General features: G+C 37.9%; 1 pseudogene; it reads right to left on the reverse strand.

Annotated features, from left to right (window-relative positions):
- Positions 1 to 24,017, reverse strand: part of LOC149146925 (BTB/POZ domain-containing protein At5g48800-like) — a 132,823-nt pseudogene that overhangs the window by 75,736 nt on the left and 33,070 nt on the right.

Here is a 24,017-nt window from a genome sequence, read left to right on the forward strand (position 1 = left end):
TAGTGGAGTAGAAGGTAACAGTTGTGGTTGGGCAGGTGGTGGAGGCAGAAGAGCGGGAAGAGAGTTGTATTGGGGCCTCCATCCCTGATGAGATGCATTCCACTGAGGTTGCGGCTGAGCATAGGATTAAAATGAATGGGTGGCTGGTTGGGCATGATATTGAGATGTGAAGGACTAAGGAGGAGGCGTGGACCAGGAAGGATGAGCAGGAGGGCCCCAAGAAGGTATGGAGGTGACTTGGTTGGGGTTGTAGTATGCCTGAGATGTCCCTTGCATCCCCTGTTGGTATGGTCTAGGTCCATGCGGTCTCCTTTGGTTTATGTAATAGATCTATTTAGTGACTCCTTTGGCCCCTTGGTATACAGTTTTAAGTCTGGGCAAGGAAGGGAACTTATCTGTAGAATGATCTTTTTCACAGACTGAACAAACCTCTATAGAGTTCAATGGGAATTCATTCCTAGGATGCCTCCTGGTGCATCTAGGGAAAAAAATGGCCAAAGCCCTCTCTACTTCCTCTTGTTTTCTTTTGATATGTAAGGTATCCATTTTCATGGCAAGAGTCTGCATCATCTCACTCTTGAAGTCTTTCAGCATGTTTCCAATTTCAACTTTAATGGATGAATTGGAAGAAGAGGTACTGGCTATGGGTTGACTCCCCCTACTTTTCTTTTTGGCTGCTCTAGAATGGTTTCTAAAAACAGTCTTTATGTCCTCATAGGATAGTTGGTAGATGTCTCCCCCAGCCAGTAGATGGAGGGTGTTTAGAAGGTCTTCCTCATTTCCCCTGAGCAGGACCAACTTCAGAGACTCAGGGTCAAGTTTACACCTGGCCCTTTTGTAACTAAGCTGGAACCTCTCTTCATAGTCTTCCAGGGACTCATCACTTCCCATGGTCATTCGGAAGATTTATTCTTTAGTATCTTTTGACCTGCAATAGTCTCAATACTTGTCATTAAAGGCCTGCTGCATCTGAGCCCAAGTTGTGATGCTATTGCTAGGTAATCCCATGAACCAGTGCAATGTTGCGCCATTGAGAGTAGAAGGGAACAGTTTCAACTTTTGCTCGTCTACTGCATAGTCATAAGTTCGACAAATGACAGCAAACTCGAACAAGATGGTGTCAGGATCTTCTGTAGTCAGACCATGGAAGTGAGGTAGGGCTAAAGGACTTATATTCTTCATTTTGGTGTCCCCATTGGTCTCCCGAATGGCGAAGGTACCCTCTATTCCCTCTCCATTCCCCCTAGCATTTCTGTTTTCAGCCATTGTCTCAGGAGAAATGTTTCCTTCTTCTTCTTCCCCTATAGGTTCCTCAAATATGTCTGGTTGTTCACCTAAGGGTTCTTCTTGATTGCAACCACTGAAGAAGAGAGAAGGTTGGCTGTGTGAAGTAGTGGGGGTGTTGGGCAAAAATTTTCCTGAGTTATCTCTATTCCTACGAGGCATGAAAGGAAATCTTTTTGGTTGGTTTTTATTTCTTTTTCCCCACACTGAAAGTACTTGCAGAAACTGAAATTGTGATTGAACAAAACAAATTGCAACTAGCTGAAATGAACTTGCTGAATGGAAATTTGCATAATTGAAAAGGAAAGCAAGGAAATGCAAAACTGAAAGAAAAGAAATGACTAGTCTACTTTTGTTGAAATAAACTATTAGCAGAATGTTGCAATAGGAAATAGAAGAAAGCAGTAATCACAAAATACTCTGACGCTTCCCCGGCAACGGCGCCAAAAAGTGGTGAGCGCCAGTATTGCAGCAAGAATGCTACAACTCTTGGGCTGCCAACTTTACTTTTATCAACCCGGTAGTTTGTAACAAACTTGGAAGCGTTGGTGTTGTATGCACAAGTACTAGTTCTCACTACAGGTTGTCACTTGGTCAGCCGGCGCAAGATCACTAGGAGCTCAAGCCAACTTCTATAGATTTCAGAAGAAGCTCTATGTATGATGAAAGAAAAGAAATATTACTCTATAGATGCTATTCTAACTGTAGAAAGGAGAAAGATTGGAATGTAAATTAAAACCTAGTAAACCCTAATTAACAAGCTAATTCTACTTTTGCCAAAAACACTATGAAAACCATGAAAGAAATGCCATTACCTAGTCAAGGAAATAAACAACATCTAACCATGCCATTTCTGGAAGTAAATAAGCAAAAACATATTTTTGGATTTTTATGTGTTTTTACGTGAATTTAACATGCATTTAATTTATTGTGTGTGGGTGTGGCATTGAATAGGTGGCATTAGAGAGAGGATTTGGAGATTGGGAGGATGTAGGATGGTGTGGATGGGTCCTAGGAGGTATTAGGTGGCCTTCTAGAGGCTTTTCCACACTCGTCCTTCAAAAGTAAGCCTACAGGAAAAACCACCAGAGGACACAGGAAAACTACAAGAGGAAAACATGGAAACTACAGGAGGCCTACAGGAGGAGGCCGAGAGCAATTTTCGCTATTTTGAGGGTGTGAGAGTGGGTGGAAAAGGTGGATGAATGTTGGAATGAGGTGTTAGGGTGCTTAAGGTCTACCATTAATCACTAGGAGAGAGAAGGATGATTGGGTTTGCTCAAGGAGAGAGGAAGAAGTTCTATGAAAAATGCAGGAAACTAGGGCAGAACTGAGGTGAGGTTTGGGAGACCTATAGGGCATGGATCAGATGGAGGGTGTGATTGCTCGTAAGATAGCCTACTACTGGAAGAGATATGATACATAGAAACTGACAATCAACCAAGAAAATCAAGCAACTAATGAAGTGAGTGCATTCTAGGAAAAACAAAGTTTTGCATTAAAATGGCCTAAACTATGATGCATAGAAGGAAATGCTGAGAAATGTTGTAAGAAAGGAAAGCATGAAAAATTAATATTGTAAGTCAAGAAGTGAACATGATAAAGAAGATCTACGGAAAAGAAAAATTGGACTATGAACCTACTAGAGAGCTGCAAACACTAGAAGTCCTAGGAATGAGGAAAATCTGTGTTTTTGGGGCAGCAAGAGAGTCTTTGCTTCAAATCATGGTCCCAGAGGGAGGAAGAGAGGCCAAGGCACTATTTCTAGACTTTTGAATCTTTTCTGATCACTGCTTAACCTGCTACAGAAAGCACAAATGGGAGCAAACTACTAAATCATCAAAAGCAACCTATTCTTAACCATAAAAGAAATACATCTAACAGCAAACTATTTTACAAACTGAAGTAAAGCATACAAATACAAGCAAAGAGGAGCTTGGTTGCTTGGATTGGGCCCTAACCCAAGAGCTTTAGCCCTCTGAGGTAACTCATTGCTAGCTCAGAAAGGATTCCATCTTCATTATCAAAAAATAGCAAGATTACATAAAATTGTCATAAAATAGTGAGCTAGAAATTTGAGCAGAGTTTACATAAGTAAAAAGTAGACCCTAGTGAGGCCCTAGGCCTCTCTACTTATACATCTAAAGCTACCAATAGCTTCCTTAAAATCAGGGAGGCTTGGCTCCCAAAACTCGAGATACCTTTCAATCATCTTCCACTTGCTCGGCTGCCTTCTAGTGCATGATTCGACTGCTTGTACTCCAAGCTAAATGAAGGGGAATTCAAAGTGAGGAACAATAAATGAGGGGGATTCCATCCTATAAGTCCTCGCCTCTATCTAATTCAAGTTACTGCTGCATTTTGGCCACTAGATCCTTGACTTTGACCTCAAAATCCATCAATAATCTGCATTAAATACATGTTAGACCACATGGCATAATAACTAACTCAACTCACCCTATAAGCATAAATATAATTAGAAAATCATACAATAAGCTAAGAGAATGGTTGATTTGACTAGGTTAGGAGGTAAAATGAACATATATAATTACCCATTTATGAGGCTCATCACTTCCTCCCCATCCAATCACTAACAAACCATCACAATCACCGTCTGATTCATTAGGTTTCTCCAACTGTTGCCTCGCATGGAGTCCACCACTTAATTTATGAACTTTGACTCCCCACCATCGATCTGCCTCACCTGATCCAATGATTATCAGGTCACCTGATCACTTTAGGCACTTTAAATCCCCACCGTCGATCTGCCTCGCTTGATCTGATGGCTATCGTCACCCGATCACTTTAGGTGCTTTAAACCCCCATCGTCGATCTGCCTCGCCTGATCCGATGGCTATCACATCACCTGATCACTTTAGGCACTTTAAAACCCCACCATCGATCTGCCTCGCCTGATCTGATGGTTATCGCTTCACCCGATCACTAATTAGCTTGGCTGATCTCCACCGTTGATCAGCCCCACCTGATCCAACGACTATCGCGCAATCTCGTGCGGATTAGTGCACGAACGTTATCCGCCTGAGAGCACGTGAGAAAAGTGTTTTTCTCGTGCTACATGTCGCGCAGTAAGGCTAATCGCGTGAAATTTTAAAATACATCTTACGGCCTTGAGGGCGTGCGAGAAACTACTTACTACCTTAGAAACCCGCTCCATCATTTTCACATGTTTCTTTTCCCCGCGATACAATCTCCGCTGTCCATCTCTTGACTTCACCTGCACGATAAGATCTCAGTCGTTCATTGCTCCTGTTAGCCTTGTATGTTCATCTTGTTAGTTAACCAGTTCACCCATCTATCTACATAACCTCCTGTGATCCAATCTCCGCCGTTCATTTGACTTTCACCCGACTGATCCAATGGTTCTTATGCATTGTTGCTCCCTTACGTCCTCCTTTCACTAAGTTCGATATCCAACTGATTTTTCCGCTTGAAAACCGATTTAGCTTAGTTTCTTTGCTTGCACCTTAGGATAGTTTAATGTTCTTTACATCTGCAACTTAGATAGCAGCCTTAGGATTAGTGATTATTTTAGCAATTCTGCTTAGCATGGTTGTTTAATTGGTTAGTTAGGTTATGGTGTGGTTTATCATTACATGTTGTTTTCTTCAATACTGCAGTAGAAGTAGCTCTCCCTTAGGATAGATTTTCTCTTCTTCCATCAAAGAGTTAAGCTTCTTCTGACCCTATAGAAGTCTGGCTTGGAACCCCTGGGGTCTCTTGCCAGATGAGCAGTGACAACAGGAAATATCTTCACTTTTACTTGTGCATATAGCACTGTCACCTCCAAGTTTGTATGAAACCCGGGTTGATAAGTAAAGATGGTAGCTCTGGGAGTTGTAGCATTATTGTTGCAATACCTAGGCTCATCACCCTCTCAACAAGAAAGGGATTATCAACCACCCCTATCCTACACCTGTGGAATGTACTTCATGCAACACCTCTCACTGTTGCTACTACTACTGCAACATCTACAACTGAGAAGCATCCAAAATAATGAATCAATTGTGTCTCTGAGCTACAACTGTCCCTTGAGCATCTAACTACTACTAGCCTACGCATTGTCTACTGGGAAAACTGCATTGTTGTTTATTTTTCACTGTGCCTCCTGCACTACTCTCAATATTGCTATGTGCTCCTCATCATCTGATTGAAACTGTCACTCATGATCTGACTGCATCAACTGGCATTGATCCTTCTGCTACTAAATACTGTGGGCCCCTATAGCAAGGGTAATGATCCATGAGAAGAGTATACTGCAACTGCTACTGCTCTCCTATGGACCCTGCCCAAACATTTGCAACTCTGGGACTAGGTCTCTACATTGCCCCACCTCACTCTTGGAGGTATAGTTTCATGCTGGAAAAATATGATCTACTCATACTGTTGCTACTGCTCTATTGTTGCTTCTACATTGTTGTACTGCAATAATGAGTATGATCTCCCAATATCCTAAAGTAATAGCTTCCATAAGGTTTCTCCCTCTAAAAATAGACTCCATCAGAGTATCGATCTCCTTGTGGGAAATCTTACTACTCCTCAATCTAACAATATCAGTGATCACAACTCCTTTTTGTGTCACTGAACTTTGGCTCACTGATCTACCCTCTAGTATCCTTCTAGTTCCATTAAGAGGTCTGCACATAAGGTCTTCTGTATCTTACCTAAACCAGGGTTCCATAAACTCTACCTCCTAACAACTCATTAGTTCTTCAATGATCACTGTACATGAGGACTTCAATAATTTCCCACTTGTCAAGATTATGGTTTCTCCATAATGTTTCTCCTTGGGCACTTGTGATGATCCTAAATTTGTTCCAAGCTCAGAAATTCAAACTTCCATCTAATGCATACTCCAATCTCATTCCATTAAAATACATTCTCCTGAATCTTAAGAAAAGATGCTACAATGAAGCTGCAAATTCAAAATTCTCGAGGGACAAATTCAAAATACTGGTTCTAATGTGATTTTAGGGCTTTGATACCATGTAGAAATTATGATGTAGATTTGCAACTGCTCATGAATCTTTAATCTAAATCACAAGACACAGACCCACTCTATTTCTCTAAGGAAGTTAATTCATAATTTAGAACAAAAAATTCAGACATGCAATAATAAATAACACACATGCACACAATATTTTTCTTGGGAAAAGAAATCTGCTAGAAACCCCAACGTATGCTTGCATTAATATGATGAATAGAGATGTATTACAATTTATTTTCTCAACTGAGCACAACCTGCAAGTGCATAACCTATCTCTCTGCTCACTGAGAAGCTCTAACCAAGACTTCGTCAATTTCAGCCTCTGCTTCAACCCCTATTTTCTTGCACAATTCCTAAGGGAATAGGATCCTATTATTTAGGAATTTCCTCCAAAATTCTTGTGCAATTCCTCAGGGTTGATCACTTGACCAATACTCTAAATTGTACACTCAATCTAGTTTACAACTACTAGTTAACTGCCTTGGAAACTCCACCACAAGCGGGAAACTCATATTCTTTTCATGAATGAGCTAATTATTAGTTCATTGATCAGTTAACTACATGATCTATGAGTTAGACTAATGTCCCACTACTTAACTAACTACCAACTAGACCTATTAACAGTTAGAACTAGTTTAACTTATTATAACTCAGATTAACTCAACCTAGGCTCCTACAATTTAGGAATCACTACATACAAATGAACTTCATGCCCCTAATTCGAATTAATTAAGCTAACAGAGCGAAAAGAGCCATGTCACCTCAGTTAACTCCTCCAAGTTATCTACTGATGTGGAATTTTTAATTTTCTTAATTTAATCAAGGCAAAATCAAATTGAGAATTTCTTGCTGCATTTTTCAACACATTTCAAAATTCTTAGCCCATAGAATACACATTTTATCTAACTTCTCTTTCATTCTTTTTTTTTCTTTGATATGACATCAATCACCATATGTGAGCCATTCAATTCATTTTCCATGTGAACAAGTCTAAATAATGCATCAATCCTTCTTGTAGAAGCATCATCACAATCAATAATAAATCATCTTAGAGAACTTATTCTCTCATTCGAGCAAGCGTTCAGGTATTTGAGCCATGTCTTTGGGAGGGACATTTTCTTTTCTCTACATCTCATTCATGTTGATGACCCTAGAAATAGAATAACCTAGAATATTCTTAATGCGATACTTTTCAAAATCTAGATATGTTTGTAGAATTTCTTTATAAGAAGTAATTTTAGAGGCAATAGTAAGTGAACTATATGCTAATTCCATGATTGTAGGATTACAACAAGTATTTTGTAATGTTTTTAGCCACAAATTTAATTATCTCTGACAGTAGATTTGATGCTTCTCTCATCTTTGTCCTTAATTTATAAAAATTTTTAGTTGGTCTCAATGTATTTAATGGTTCATCAAATAGAGTCTTAGGACATAAAGCAACTTCTAGCGCCTTTATTTTATTTTCCAAGGTAATTATTTCCTTTTCTCGTTCAATTATTCAATATTATAAAGCATCCCTTGTAGTTTGGTATAGATATAAAACTTAGGAATCTCTAATTTCTACAATATTGATGTCAAAGTTCCATTGTCCCACCACATTCTTCTTTTTTACACTGGCATTTCCTATTTGTAGCTTTTGCATCATGTAATGTCACTGGTTCTTCCTAAAAAGTAATGGGGTCGTCAGTAGCGAGTTCTTCAACAAGAATTATGTTTTCCAGTATATGTTTCTTAGCCCAAGTAGGGACTTCAATAATAGCATCAATTTCCATATTCTAAGAATCAATTTGTTTCTCTTGAAATTCTTTAACATCGTTTCCATTTCCTTTCCTTGTTCTTTTTGAACCAGTGGAAATAGAATGAGACATTTTAATCAAATTTCTCAAAGGGTATTCACATCCTTAACCACCAACACTTTTTGTATTGTGTCTTTTCTGCTGAAATACATTTCCTTTCTCTTGACTTCTAGAGATTGAAGAGCATTTGTGAGAATTAACGGGGGAACTATGGTCAATACTAGTTGTAGGTTATCCTTGTTTCGTTTGTATTTATTTCGTACTAATTAAAGTGTCATCATGGATAGGGTTTTCCTTGTGTTATTATTCTTTTGAATTCTTATTATCTCATATTTCTTCGAACTGCTTACTAAAACTTAAAGAATAACCAATAGAATTCATATGTGAAGAAAAAATCCATGTCGGTCAATTCCTTTGCAAGAATTGAGTTGGATCATTTTAAAAGTATTAAAATGTGAAGTAATTTCATCCAAATGGAAAATAAATTTCACTTTGAAATATCCAAATTTGTACGGAATAGGGATGAACTACTTTGTACTCCTTTGCATAATAAAATGTGCCCAATATTTGTATTACCAACATACTTAAATAGAAAATAATTTATTAGAAACATAACATGGAAGGAGCATAGGTCTTCCTTCATAGCCATAAAATATAATTTAAGAAAACTTTTATTAGCATTTATAAAAGTCCCGTTCTTAAGAGAAAGCATTGAGCTTCGTCAAAGAGTTTTCTTGTATTAGGACCAAAACTCATTTTCTTGGACTTTGTAACGAAACAATTTTGAACTTAATAGAAAAAGAAAGGGATCCTTGTGCTTCAATAACACAAGATACTATAATTGAACAGGGTGCTCATCTATATTTACATTTTGAGCATCAGGTAGGTATTTAAACACATTTACTTAGACTGGGACATAAATTAGATAAGAAGACATGAATAAACTTTTTGAACTCCTGAAATTACCTAACTGATAGGAAATTCCGTTGGAAATGATACTATCTCAGTCAAATATGATGCCTTATTTTATTGAATGATGGAGAATGTAAATAACATATCTAAGTGTATGCTCAATATGGTCTTGAATAGCAATTCTTGTTATTATCCATGCATACTTTTTGTGGTAGCCAAACCTATATCATAGTTAAATAATCCAGAAGACTTGGAATATAAAGTAATGCATTGAGGATAAAATAACATATTGAACAATGTATAAATTAATTGATATGGTTTTGACAGTACAATGAGGGCCCTGTATATATATTGGCTAGGACTTCCCTTTCATAAGAGTCATGTCCTTTTGAGACATGCCCTTTCATAATTACCTATACTTATTAATCATTATTTATCGTTATTATTTATATTATTTATACATATTTATGTTCATAACATTTCCTTCCCTTTAGAAATGTTTTGTCCTCAAAGCGTATCAATGAAAAGGCTTGATAGCTTTTCCTTTGTCTTCTAATGTATTCACATCTTTTCAAATTCTTGGAGTTGTCATCTTTGAAGATACAAGATGATGTGAACTTCTGAGTGTTGAGAAAAAATATTTGATTAAAAAACAATCTAACCATCCCAATTTGATCTTTTGAGGAACCTTGCACTTACTAGATATTGTAAATGTGTTGTTTTCATAAAATTTAATTGTGCTAACATCAATATCCTTTGGAACATAGGTCATTTGTTTCCATCTTGAGTGATCTGGATAGGCTGACTAGTTGAGATGTCTTCTCTTATGATTTGGGTGTCGATAAGGAGTTTGTGTGAGTTGAATTTCTCTTATCATGTTTGTAGTGATTTCTTGATTTTCTTCAAATATATTATTACCTACACACAGAGATCTTGCTTGGTATATCATGGAATCTTCACTTAGCATCCCTATCATTTGTATTGTAGGATTTGAGTATGTCTTCATTTTGATTGGATGGAAATCATTATGAATCGTGATATTATCTAGATCAATATTTATTCCCTTTTGACATTTTTTACCTAACAATCATGTTTGGATAAGTTGTTCTTCTATATTTTCCAATGATTGTTTATCAACTTTAAGCTTCTTCGTTTGAGTGAGTAGATTTTGGTTATGATGATGGAGACGTGAAAGTTATTCAACTTCTGATTCATAGACTGTTTTTTAATGTTCTAATTTCTTCCAACAACTTTAAATTAAGGAGATTTGTCTTCATCTTCTTCAAATAAGTTTCCATTGGGTTTCTTCTCAAGGGATTCCTTTTCGTATTCTAATTTATGCTTCATAGCTTTAGACTTCTTGATTTGTGTAAGAAATTTTTTACATGATATTTTAAGTGAGAAATTTCTTTATTTTTATCATAGGTAACTTTGTAAAATGATTTCTGCATCTTTGATATTGAATTTTGACTTTCCTAAGCGATTACGTTTGACATATCATTCAAGTCTTCAGATGAAGGTACTATTTAGTCTGACTTCACTGCAATCTCCTAAAGTGTCACCTCCTTCTTCTTTTTGAGAAAAGTCAAAAACCTTTTCCATGTGTTTAATATTAAGGTACCAAGTTTTTGAAACCAAGGAAAACTGAAATCACATCAAGATTGTCTTCAAACATGGTTACGATAATGAATTAGGATATACATCGGTAATCATAAATTGTTATTTGTAATTCGTTACTTTCATAATGTTTCTTTCCAAAAATATATTTTCTTTCATCTATATTTGGTTATGGAATTGATAATTGATTTTCCAAATTAATATTGATGTAACTTTCCTTGTTATTCATGTTGATAAGGGTATTTACCTCTTATTGATATTTTTTCCCGCTAGGGAAAAATTCAACCTCCTAGGACCTAAATGTAGGCCCCTCTACATTTTTAGAGAGGTGGTACACTCTTCTTTATGAATAAAATCAAATAAATTGAAATAAGATTAAAACATTAATATATGCATCTATGAGTAGACCAGGTTTTTTTTAAGGAATACAAGGAAAGGAATAGAGAGAGATATAAAATTTGAAATTTAATCACGATAGCCATTCATTCCATCACAGTAATAAAATATCATTGAAGCATATTAGAATGGTAGACACAAGATAATAAAATTCAGATATTAGAGAGATATAGTAGCGAAAAAAATTCACAAGATTCACACATCCTTAACTCAAGTTTCAGAACCACAAATGAACTACTCTCCAGAAAAGGAGCTCTTTGTGAGAGTCTAAAAATATTACATATTTAAGTTTGTCAAAAATGTGTGGTGCATAAGGAAATCAAGAAAAATTGGATACTTAAACATAATTTAAATGCATTTGTTCCAAGGGGGACTAGGATTTGTCTCCCATTAATCAAAACATAAATAAGATATATAGAAGAAAAGAAGAGTTGCAATCATAGATAAGCTCAAAATATGAAAAATACAGTCAATAAAGTTGAATAATCAAGGACTAGAAGGAAAAGGGGGAAATGCTTCAAGATTTTAAACTACTCACAAAATGTGGAAGAATGGAATTTCCTGATAGTCAAGTGTCTATTACCTTTTGTCGTTGGTGATGTACTCGTTACAATAACTATTTTGATATTTATTTGGGATTAATGAATTCTTGAAGTGGCTACCTTAATCATTCTCCAATGTAGTCTTTCATCAAAGGAATTCTTACATCCATCTTAACACATTGATTAAATATTTCCTCATTGATTTCCTGGGTATCATCTTGCAACTTTGCAACTAGGGAAGATTGAAATTCATTAATATTCACAAAAGTAACTAACCATTTTTTAATTTATTCTTTAGAAAAATAAATTATATTATCCAATTATGACCTCATTGAGTCAACATTATTCAATTCATCCTTTAATATATCCTTTGGAATTAATGCATAATCTCTTATCATATGAGGACCGTGTAGATCATTAACAACTTTTATTTCCTTGAGAAAGACAACACTTCTTCTATCATTAATTTTAGTAGAATAAGAAATGATCTCCTCTAATACATTAATTCTTGTGTTGGCTTAAGGGGGCCTGACCCAGGTTGAGAGTTATTCGCGCCAACCAACAAAACCCTAACTATTGGCCCTTTCGGCAACAACCTGTGTAGCGCAGGCTGCAGTCTCACCTGAAGCAGTATTGGGGTGTTGGGTGTGGAGCATGATTATCTTTTGTATTCAAAGGTATTGCCACATTGGACCCCAGTTTGAAATGGGGCGGCAATGCCGCCCGTAAAATATTCGCTGCAGGGGGGGTCCAGGGAGGGGCAGCTACAACCTTTAGGGAGCCCCCCCCTGGCGGGGGATTTCGAGGGCAACGCCCCCGAAGCTCAGAATAGATGTAAAATTGCCTTGTAAAAGTATAGTAATTTCTAGTCAATCTGGGCCGTTCATTAGGCGGAGATCTGACGGTAGAAGTTATGTTTAATTTAGGGTTTTTTCCCCTAGAAGGCAACCCCTCACTATATATGAGGGAATTGTATTGCGTCTATGTAGATCAGTATTCTGAGTGAGAAAGAGAGAGGAGATTGAGAGCGAAGAGGGTGTTACAGTGGATCTGCTGTAGGTTTTATCTCTTCAGTTTGCTGGATAATATAAAAGAAAGGACTGGTTCTTTCTCCGTGGACGTAGCCCAAACTGGGTGAACCACATATATATGTGTCTCTCTTGTTTTATGTGTTTTCTGTGTTTATATTTCTGCAATATTTTATTTGTTCCATTACTCCGTAATATATAATTTTCTAACAACTGGTATTAGAGCCGAAGGTCTATTTGACTGATAAATTCGCAGGAGAGAAGGGTTCCTGGTTTGAGTGGGAGAAATGGCGGAAGATGGTAGGTTTAGGGTCGCAAAATTCAACGGCCAAAACTACCAGTTGTGGAAGATGCAGATGGAAGATTATCTATATCAGAGAGATCTGTACCTACCATTAAGCAGAAAGACAAAGAAGTCGACGAGTATGACAGACACAGAATGGGATATTATGGACAGAAAGGCACTTGGAACAATACGGCTGTGCCTAGTGGCGTCAGTAGCGTTTAATATTTCAAAGGAAATGACAACACAGGGTTTAATGTCGGCATTGGCCAAACTGTATGAAAAACCCTCGACCTCAAATAAGGTATTTCTTATGAAGCGTTTATTTAATATGAAGATGTCGAAAGGTGGATCTGTTGCAGACCATTTAAATGATTTTAATATTGTTACAAGTCAGTTAAGTTCTGTAGGGGTAAACTTTGATGATGAAGTTAGAGCTCTGTTATTCTTGTGCTAGAATGGTTTAGTAATGGCCATTAGTAAGTCTGTTTTTGGATCTAGTACTTTAAAGTTTGATGATGTTGTCGGTGCTATCCTTAGCAAGGAAATGCGACGGAAAAGCTCCGGTGAGACATCGAGTAAATCAAGAAAGAGCTCAAGATATCACAGTAAATCAAGAAAAGGCAGATCCAAGTCTAGATCAGGGATAGTGTGCTGGAAATGTGGGAAGAAAGGACACCTGAAGAAAGAATGCAGGTCTCGGAAGGGAAAAGAAGGAGATGCGCAACAAGAAACTAATCATGAAGTGAATGTAACAAGGTATGTGTTGCAAGATGCTTTGATTCTTTCATTAGAAAATATTATTGATGCCTGGGTGATAGATTCAGGGGCCTCATTCCATGCCACACCTGGTAAGAAACATTTTCATGATTATGTTCAAGGAGATTTTGGACAAGTTCAATTGGGTGATGATAAACCTTGTAAAATCTTTGGAATGGGTACAGTTTTCATAAAACAGCAAAATGGAAATCAGTGGCTATTGAAGAAGGTAAGGCATGTTCCAAACCTAAAGAAAAATCTGATTTCAACAGGGCAGTTGGGAGGTGAAGGTTGCGTAACTACTTTCATAGATAAAACCTGAAAGGTCACTAAAGGATCCCTGGTAATAGCGAAAGGAGAAAAGGTTGGTACATTGTATTTATGCAATGGTATTTCTAATTCTGTTAATGCTTTAACATATACAGGAGAAGATACGACATTGTGACATCATAGGCTCGGGCACATGAGTGATAAGGGGATGCAGATTCTTCACTCAAGAAATTTGTTACTAGATTTGAATCATGTTGATTTAAAATTCTGTGAGAATTGTGTTTATGGAAAACAGAAGAGAGTCAGATTCCTTAGAGTTGGGAAAGAAAAGAAGAACGAAAAATTAGAGCTTGTGCATACATATGTATGGGGACATGCTCAGGTATCATCTCTCGGTGGCTCTCGTTATTATGTTACTTTTATTGATGATGTAACTAGAAAAACTTGGATTTATTGTATTAAGAATAAATCTGATGTATTTGATACTTTCAAGAAATGGAAAGCTTTGGTTGATATTGAGACAGGAAAGAAATTGAAGTGTCTCAGATCAGACAATGGAGGTAAATATTGCAGCAACGATTTTGATAGGTACTGTTCAGAGCATGGAATTCGCAGAGAGAAGACAGTTCCAAGAACACCACAAGAAAATGGTGTGCTAGAAAGGATGAACAGAACAATCATGGAGCGTGCAAGGTGCATGAGATTGCATGCAGGATTGCCTTTACAATTTTGGGTAGATGTTGTAGATACTGTTGTTTATCTAATAAACAGAGGGCCTTCAAGTTCCTTGGATGGTGGTATTCTAGAGGAGGCATGGACAGGTAAAAAGGTAAACTACTCATTTTTAAAGACTTTTGGTTGTGAAGCTTTTTTCCACATTAACAAAGAAAATAGAACAAAGCTTGAGGAAAAATCAAAGAAATGTACCTTTATTGGATATGGTGTTAATGATTTTGGTTATCACTTATATGATTATGAAAATCACAAAATCATTAGGAGTAGAGATGTAATATTCAATGAAAAGGTCTTGTATAAGAATCAGTTGCAGGAAAAGAAACAAGAAAAAGAAAACAGAGAATACATAGTGCTTGACGATATCACAGGAAAAGTGATGGTGCCTGAAAATCATAATGATCAAAAACCAGAACAACAACCACAACAGTAACAAGCACTTAAAACACCTAAAAGTAGTGTTAGAAGATCTACCAGGATAAGTAGACCCCCTGAATGATACTCTCCTTCATTATATTATGTATTGTTGACTTATTTTGGTGAACCAGAATGTTATGAAGAAGCAGTGCAGGTAGAAACCAGGAAGAAGTGGGAGCAAGCCATGAAAGAGGAGATGGACTCCTTAGCACATAACCAAACTTGGGACTTAGTCAGGTTGCCTACAGGTAAAACAACATTGCAGAATAAATGGGTTTATAGGCTGAAGGAAGAAGATGGAGGAAAACAGAGGTACAAAGCTAGACTTGTGGTGAAGGGGTTTGCACAAAAGAAAGGTATTGATTTTGATGAAATATTTTCTCCTGTTATTAAAATGACTTCAATCATAACTATTTTAAGTCTAGTAGTAGCTGAAGATTTGCATCTTGAGCAGTTAGATGTAAAGACAACCTTTCTCCATGGGGATTTGGAGGAAGAGATATATATGCAGCAGCCACAAGGATATGAGGTAAAAGGGAAGGAGAAACTAGTGTAAAGGTTGAAGAAGAGCTTGTATGGTTTAAAACAGGGTCCAAGGCAGTGGTATCTAAAATTTGACAAGTTTATGCCTGAACAAGGTTATACTAGATGTCACTCTGATCATTGTGTTTATCTGAAAAAGAAAAATGATGGCAGCTATATTATATTGTTATTGTATGTAGATGACATGCTTGTTGCAGGGTCGAACATGCAGGAAATAAATGTGCTCAAAATAAAATTGGCAAATTCTACAATGAAGGATTTGGGAGCTGCAAAACAAATCCTTGGTATGAGAATAACTAGAGACAAAAAAAATCGCAAACTAACAGTCTTAGAATGAGTACATACAAAAGGTGTTTAAAAGATTTAATATGCACAATGCAAAGCCAGTTAGTACACCTTTTGTTAGCCATTTTAAAATTAGTAACGAAATGTGCCCAAAGACCCAAGAAGACATGGATTATATGTCTAAAGTTACATATGCATCAGCAGTTGGAAGCTTAATGTATGCAATCGTCTGCACAAGGCCTGACATTGCACATGCAGTGGTAGTTGTAAGCAGGTACATGAACAATCCAGGAAAAGAACATTGGATGGTAGTGAAATGGATTCTCAGATGTTTGAAAGGTACCACAAATCAAGCATTATGCTTTGGTGGTTCAAACATTTCTCAACAGGGATATGTTGATGCAGATATGGTAGGTGACAGAGATAACAGGAGGAGCACTACAGGATATGTATTTACTGTAGGTGGAACAATTTTCAGTTGGGTTTCAAAAATCCAAAGTGTTGTTGCACTTTCAACAACAAAAGCAGAGTATGTTGCTACTACAGAGGCTAGTAAAGAAATGATTTGGTTATAAAGGTTTATGGGTGAATTGGGTAAGGAGCATGATATGGGCACGTTATACAGTGATAGCAAAAGTGCCATTCATCTTGCAAAGAACTCAGCATTTCATTCTAGGACTAAACACATACAGTTCAAGTACCATTAGTAACTCTGTTTTTGGATCTAGTACTTTAAAGTTTGATGATGTTGTCGGTGCTATCCTTAGCAAGGAAATGCTATGGAAAAGCTCCGGTGAGACATCGAGTAATGCTTTGAGTGCAGAGTCTAGGGGAAGAAAAATGGAAAGAGGAAAGAGCTCAAGATATCGCAGTAAATCAAGAAAAGGCAGATCCAAGTCCAGATCGGGGATAGTGTGCTGGAAATGCGGGAAGAAAGGACACCTGAAGAAAGAATGCAGGTCTCGAAAGGGAAAAGAAGGAGATGTGCAGCAAGAAACTAATCATGAAGTAAATGTAACAGGTGATGTGTTGCAATATGCTTTGATTCTTTCATTAGAAAATATTATTGATGGTATTCTTTCATTGGAAAAATGTGTTTTGGTAGGTATGGGTCAATAGCGATTGATTTGTTGTGTAGCAGGGAGGTGATAAGCGGTTAATTTTGCACCGCTTATGGGCGTCGGGTGGTTTTTAGGAGGGGCTGCCCGATTCCACTCAGCGACTGACATGTCGCCGGGGCGGTCTCGTGGAAAACAACTTTTTCGGGTGTGTATCGTCTAGTGGATGATCCCGCCCAAAATGGTTTCAGGGAGTTGGATCTGGGCCTTCAGATCAGACAGTGGTTAGGGTGCGATTGCGCGCAGAGGTTAATGGGGGTCTGACAGGCACTTTAAATATAGCGGTTTTGGGATTAATGGCGGATTAAGGCCATCGGGGTTATTAGCGGAGGGCTTAATCATGGTTTTGCCTAACTTAATCGCAGATCGATTAGTTAGTGGGTTTTTGTCGGGTTTGATGTATCTTATAGTTTATATTTAAACTAGGGTATAAGGATAGGTTTATATCGGAAATTAATATATACGGGAAAAGGGTTATTAATGGGAATTAATATATATTAGTTAGAAGTTAATATGAAAAACATTGGAAATAAATAGCCCCAAGCATAATGTATTTTCTGTGATTTGTTTGTTTTTCGCATAAATGCATTATAACTTAGGCTAAAGTGTTTTTGTGGGTTTTTATATGAAAGGGGAATTTACATGGGGATGATTACTTTCCCTAGGCAAATAATGTTTTAACCTTAGGAAAAGGGGTTTTATTAGGGAAAATGAGGGGAATTTGGTACTTGATATCTATAAGTCATTGAGCCGAGGGTCCGGTCCCTCCAGAAGTCGGAGAAATGCTCTGAGCCCCTTTGAATTAGATTTTTTTAATACTTAGAACTTTATTATGGGAAATTAGTTAAGTAAAATAGATAAAATGAATGAGGGAAGTTAATCAATTTACCTTGAAATCCATCTTCATGCTTGATTGACCATTTACATTTGAAACCTATGATGAGAGATGATAAATATGTTTTTGGCCCTATCATCATATTTCTGCAACCTTTCTTCTTCTTACCCATCTACTTGTCCTACCATTTTTTCTTCACTTTATTAGGGTGCATTTAGACTAGAAAACCCTTATTAAATCATTTTCTTTCTTTACACAAAGCAAACTATCTAATTCTATCACTATATCATCCAAGGGCTCAGATTAAACTGATGAGCTCCTTTTATTTTACTCTACCTAATCTAATGATCTGCCAAGATTAAACAGTTTGGTCAGATTTTATTCTCTAACTATCAACATGAAATTTAAAGCATGGCATAATCAAGATTAAATAGTTTGATTACCTTGGATTGTTGCATGAATCACAAGCTGCACACAATCATTATTTTTCATAAAGTAAATAGTAGTGGCATTTAGACTTGCACACTTTCATGGTCTCTTTTTGTTTTTTGGGGTTCATATTTTTCACTTTTTCTTTGGACCTTTTTTCTTTATTCTTTTTGTCCTTTAACTTTTCTTTTAGGACATACCATCTTTTCATTTTTTATTTTTTCAATATGGAAAACATTTGTAGAAAGCAAAGGTATGTACATATTACAAGGCTTAACCTTAGTCATTCAAAATTATGACTCCTATTCGTATAGGAACCTAACACAAGGGAAAGATATAATTCCCACATACCCTATTGCACATGTTCAGGTGAAGGATTGGCCAAGGACTTGAGGAAAATGTGCTGCTATGACTCCCAAAATTATGCCATGTGATGCCGATGGGAGCACACTCGTAGAGGCATGTAGATATGGTGACAAAAGGGAGGCGATGACTCTTTTGACAATATAGGGTTTCTCATAGACCCTAACATTATCACTCTTACAAGAAGCCACCTTAAACGCAATGCTTGTTCAAATATAGGACATTCGCTGATCGCAATGCGTATCATGCAAAGATGAGTTTTAAAATCATAAGAGACTCTTAACACATCAATGAAGCCATTAACCTTCAAAACCATAATGTGATCTGAGATAAAACATGATTCATGAATCTAATGCATGAAACATGAGTGGGCACACCAAAGGGGTTGGATAGGCGCGGTCGCAGGGAGAGAAACTGGTTGGGGCCCTATAAAAAACCCTAGAAGCTCGGGGTGAGTGGTGGGGTACACAAAATTTTGAATCCACCCCAAAAATTGGGTGGTGTTGTAGCGGCTACAACAATTAGTGAACCACTGGTAGAAGCCAGTATCTCTGTCAACACCCCTATAGTAGTCCAAGTGCAAAGAATGATGCAAGGGAATATTGAACAGACGCTATGGGCACCTCTTGCATTTCCACGACCTTTGCAAATATTCCTTCCCTCGTGCCTCAGCTAGGTCTTTCCAGTCAGTAAACACCCCATTAACAGTTCACACATGCCAGTAGTTGATGATGATGCAAAGAATAGGGCAGAGGGCTTATTGTATTCAAAATTTAAAAAGTAAGTTTTTGGTGTTGCTCCACTGCCAGTGGGCCTGGACAGTACCCCAATGGAGTCACTTCAAGAAATCACAAATGTTGCTCCGCTACCAGCGAGCCTGGTCAGTACCTCGGCGGAGTCGTTGCATTACCTCTTTGCGCAGGAAGCCTTTCTCGATCCTTTACCATTTATTTGGTTTCATTTTCTTTTACGTGTGCATTTTCACTTATTTCTGGGCGTTCATTGTGCCAGGGTAGATGAGGGATCCCAACTTATTTTACAAGCAAGAGAGGTTGTTTCTTGTTTGACAGAAACTAAGAGATATCCTTATTTAGGTTTGCCCTCATGCCAAGCTTCCACATCTCATTTCCAGTCAACAAGTGAAAAAGAACACAAGTCATTGAAACAATCAAGACCACGCTAAGCATCCGATTCAGGTTATGGCTATAGGTCATTCAAACAGATTAGGGTGCCCCATGAGCAATTTGTTCTTATTTTCCCTGTTAATAAATTAGACTCGTAGGAGAGATATTCAGGATGCAAATTTGATGATTGGATCTAAGAGAGGCTACCCATTGGCGTAACCATCACAACTTCACACAATCATAGGGCTAAGGGTTTAGTTATAGGTCTAGGTGACTAGGAAACTCTCCTACGGTTTACAAACTGGTGTGAAGATGTTGAAGCAATGCACTCGGAGTAAGAGCGAAAGGTGTGAGAAAGATATTCACGGCACTAAAGGTTTGAAATCTTTAGGTTCATGAAGGATCATGCAATAGCATGTAACATAGGTGAAACTTCCAGGCTAGTTCAAAGGTGAGTGTGTGCCAAGCGAGAAGGAAAGTGTATGACACAATGCAGCAGACACGGTTAATGACACAATGTAATGCTATGTTTAGAAGAGATCAACTAATTGTAATTAAAGGACCAATGTAATGCATATGCAGATATTTCATGAATGCCATTCAACAACAAACAAATGCAAGGACATGAGTGCAAAAGAAACAAGCAGGGAACTAACTACCTACAGTAAAGAAAATGAAACATGAAAAATTTAAATCATAAAGAAAATTCTAATCAGCCAACTGATAAGCAAAGCTAAAACCTAACTAGTCTAAACCCTAAATCCTAAATTAACCAAAGCATAGGTCGGGTTATGTGAAATCAAACTTCCAATGCAGCCACTGCAGGAGTTCCCAACCTGCAAAAACAAAGATGACAACAATTAGAATTTGTGGAAAGAGTTGTGCAAAAAATAGCATGCTTACCTGTAAAGCATGCACAACAGAAAGAACATCTCGTCCACTTATAGGGAAACATGTCAAAGAAGACCTTTCAAGGCAAACTGCAACCCAATCCTGGTAAACCGAAACACAAGCATGAAATTTATAGTCATCCAGCCATAACATACATTCGTTTATGCTTAACCCTAAATCCAATGCAAGTAAGGCAAGATGTTGCTGGCTAGTAAAGGAATCTTCCAGACTAATTTGATCAGCAACCCTATCATGATGTAGAGGATAATCAACTTGATAACCCTGAAAAGAGGGGCCTCTGTCGGGTTTCATTGAGATCCCTGAGGATCCAAACACAGAAGCCCTAATTTCAGAAACCCTACTTTGAAATCATTCATATACTTCATCAAGGACGTGAGGACCTGACATAACCATCAGTCGAAGCTGAAGTGCCTCATCGTCGTGGCCAATCTCTGAACCTTCAAACGACACACCATCAAATGTCAGTATCTTTGTAAGGTTTGTAGGTGAGTGCATATGGTTATCATTGGTTGTGACTGGACAATTATTAGTGAGGATTTTGTTGATTGGATCTGATATTCGAACATTGATAGATCGACAGCTCGACAGATCAGATTCTTTAGATTCCCAAAAATGAACTGAATCAATCGAAAGAGTCTCAGGTAGAGGGGAGGTCAGGAGATTTTCCCCTTCCCCTATAGGATATTGAAATACATTATTTGATTTTATATGTTGACAAACTGTATTGGTTGGGAGACAATAAAAAATATTTGAGACAATGGCCAGAGCACTCCCTTCAACAAACAAATAAGGGTATAGAGGTTGATGCGCATCGGTTAAAAGGTGATTGAAAGATTTTCTTAGAGAGGAATTACTCGAAACAGAGGATTTACAATATGAGATCGCATCCGGCGAGAAAATGTTGTGAGGAGCGTGATGTGCAGAAGCCCTAATTTTAGAAACCTTAATTCGACTTGGTTCAGGGGTCTCATCAAGAATGTGAGAACCTGACATAATCATCAGCGAAAGATAAAGTGGCTCAACTTCCTGATGAGTCCCTAAATGTTCGAAAGATGGGTCATAAAATTATGGGGGCTTCATAGGATCAACAGACGGATAAGTAGGAAAATCACCAGAGGTGTGAGTGAATATATTCCCGGTAAAATGAGAATTGCTAAAAAGGGATCAATGAGAGAACCAGCTTGAGCTAGGAAAGGTGCATGGACCTCTTCTTCACCTGTTAAAGACTATGAGTGGCAAAGATCAGGCATAAAGGGGTTTAAAATATGCATCCCTTGACTGTGAAACATCACCCCCATGTACATAAATGCAATCAACGTGAGCAAGATAAAGATGTGAATGATCTGAAGGAACTGCCTGTGTAGTAGACCCATGGACTAAATCAGGGTAGAGTGGATGCATAGAGTCAGATAAAGGGGCACTAATCGGACCCGGACTCACATCCTTCTCATTTGTGTTTGCCAAAGGGAAAGATGGATTTGCAGACCTGATGTGGTCTGTGGATTTGATAGGACAGTAAACTTTACTTGGGACAATACCAAACCCATCATGCCCAGGTGAATGAGATACTAGAATATAGTGAGACGTATGTTGAATGGACTCGATCGAGGTTCCATCAGGAGGAAGATATGTTATGTAATTTTCAGATTCAAGATCCAAAAGACGTACGAGGGATTTAGAGGCGAGCCCATCAGATCAATTTCCCAGAAAGAATTGTTAATCGTTGACCCATTTACGGCTACCATCTTATTATGTAACAAGTCAAAAGGAGGATGAGAAATCCCGCAAAAACGTAATCTCTTCCTCAAGTGCTTGAGGTTGTTCCAGATTCAGAGATATAGGAAAAACAAACTTACGGGTAGAATATGACACTTTCTAATCTGCAAATTACGATGATATTCACGTGAAACAGGGCTTGTTTATAATTGAAAATTTTGTAAAGAAATGAGAACCAATTGTTGAAAATTTATATTCAAATCCACCCAGTCAACATCACTTTCAGGAAATTCAAAACAAGGATGCACATATTTGAAAGAAAATTCCTCTAAAGATTCTTCAGGCTTCATCCTAAGCTCATTTATTCTCTTTAACACATCTTTAAAATCGTACATGTCAAATGCTTGTTGGAGCTTGCCGACGAGTTGCTTGAGTGAATGAATGGACACCGCCGAAAATGTGTGGCACAATTTCTTGGTGCGACCTTCAAGGGTGAGGGAGAATACCACACAAGCAAACTCTTCATCGTCGATCTCAAAAGATTCACAAAACTCAAGGAAATTAGAAATGTGCTCAATTATGGGTGTTCCATCCTCACCATCAAACTTTAACTGAGACAAGTGATGGAGCTACTCCTGGGGGATGGAAAATCGAAAAATAGACAAACCAGATAAACACCTCAAGAGCAAGATTCTGGTCGGAGCCATTAACAGATATGAGACTAAACTGTAGGCTCCAAGGGCTCAGCTTGTCATCTAGCCCTCCTTCTAGTGCCAATTTGTTGACGGGCCAAAATGTACTGCCAACGACTAAGGGGTCTCCCCGGTGTGAAGTCCCAATTAGACCTCACACCGTTTGGGATAAGATCCCCATCTGGTATGTGGGCCCGGCTGCCACCATGAATTTTTTCTTCTCTTGGTTATCAAATGAGAAGATGCCAGAGTGGGGCAAGAATGAAGTGCTCGGGTAGCGAAACAAAATCAGCCCAAGATTGACAAATTGCAGAAAGAGGTGCCAACAAGTCACAACAATGATAAGAAGAGATAAATGATGAGAGGGATTAGTGAGCTAAAACCCCATTGGACATAATAAACAGGAACATGTCAAAGGTCAATCGCAAAGTAGTTCACCATAGGTTACCGACATGGCAAGGGACAAGTAAACACAGATTCGAAAGCAAAACATAAATGCAACCACTATGTATCAGTACATAACATCTCGCATATATGCAAGCACACATACAAATATGGTGAAGGTACCAGACAGCTAATACAACCACCATGAGTAAGCATGGGAATCAGTGCAAAAGGTAAAAGAAAACAATCTTATTAATATTGCTGCAACTTCAAATACATATGATGCAATTGGTCAATACCCAATAGTGGAACATGGGCTATTCATACTGTCATCCGATGCCACAACCCTAAACCCACTGCAGATCCACTCTACTAGCTACCAAGAGTTGAGTGACCCTAGCTCTCAAGCATACATCAGCTATCTATCTCTGCCTCAACTCAAGTGCTAAAAGTCCTCCATAAATGAGGCTTAGGGAAACATTTATAGAGATGAGGCGACTGTTCACCTACCACGACCCTTGGCCTTCCCTTGTGTCCTTTCAACTACCTTTGTGCCTCTTGAGCTTCCTCAC

This window comes from Pinus tabuliformis, chromosome 9 (assembly GCF_031772625.1).
Source record: "Pinus tabuliformis cultivar Carrire ecotype Pingquan chromosome 9, CPIR1, whole genome shotgun sequence".
In the NCBI taxonomy this organism is placed as follows: Eukaryota; Viridiplantae; Streptophyta; class Pinopsida; order Pinales; family Pinaceae; genus Pinus; species Pinus tabuliformis.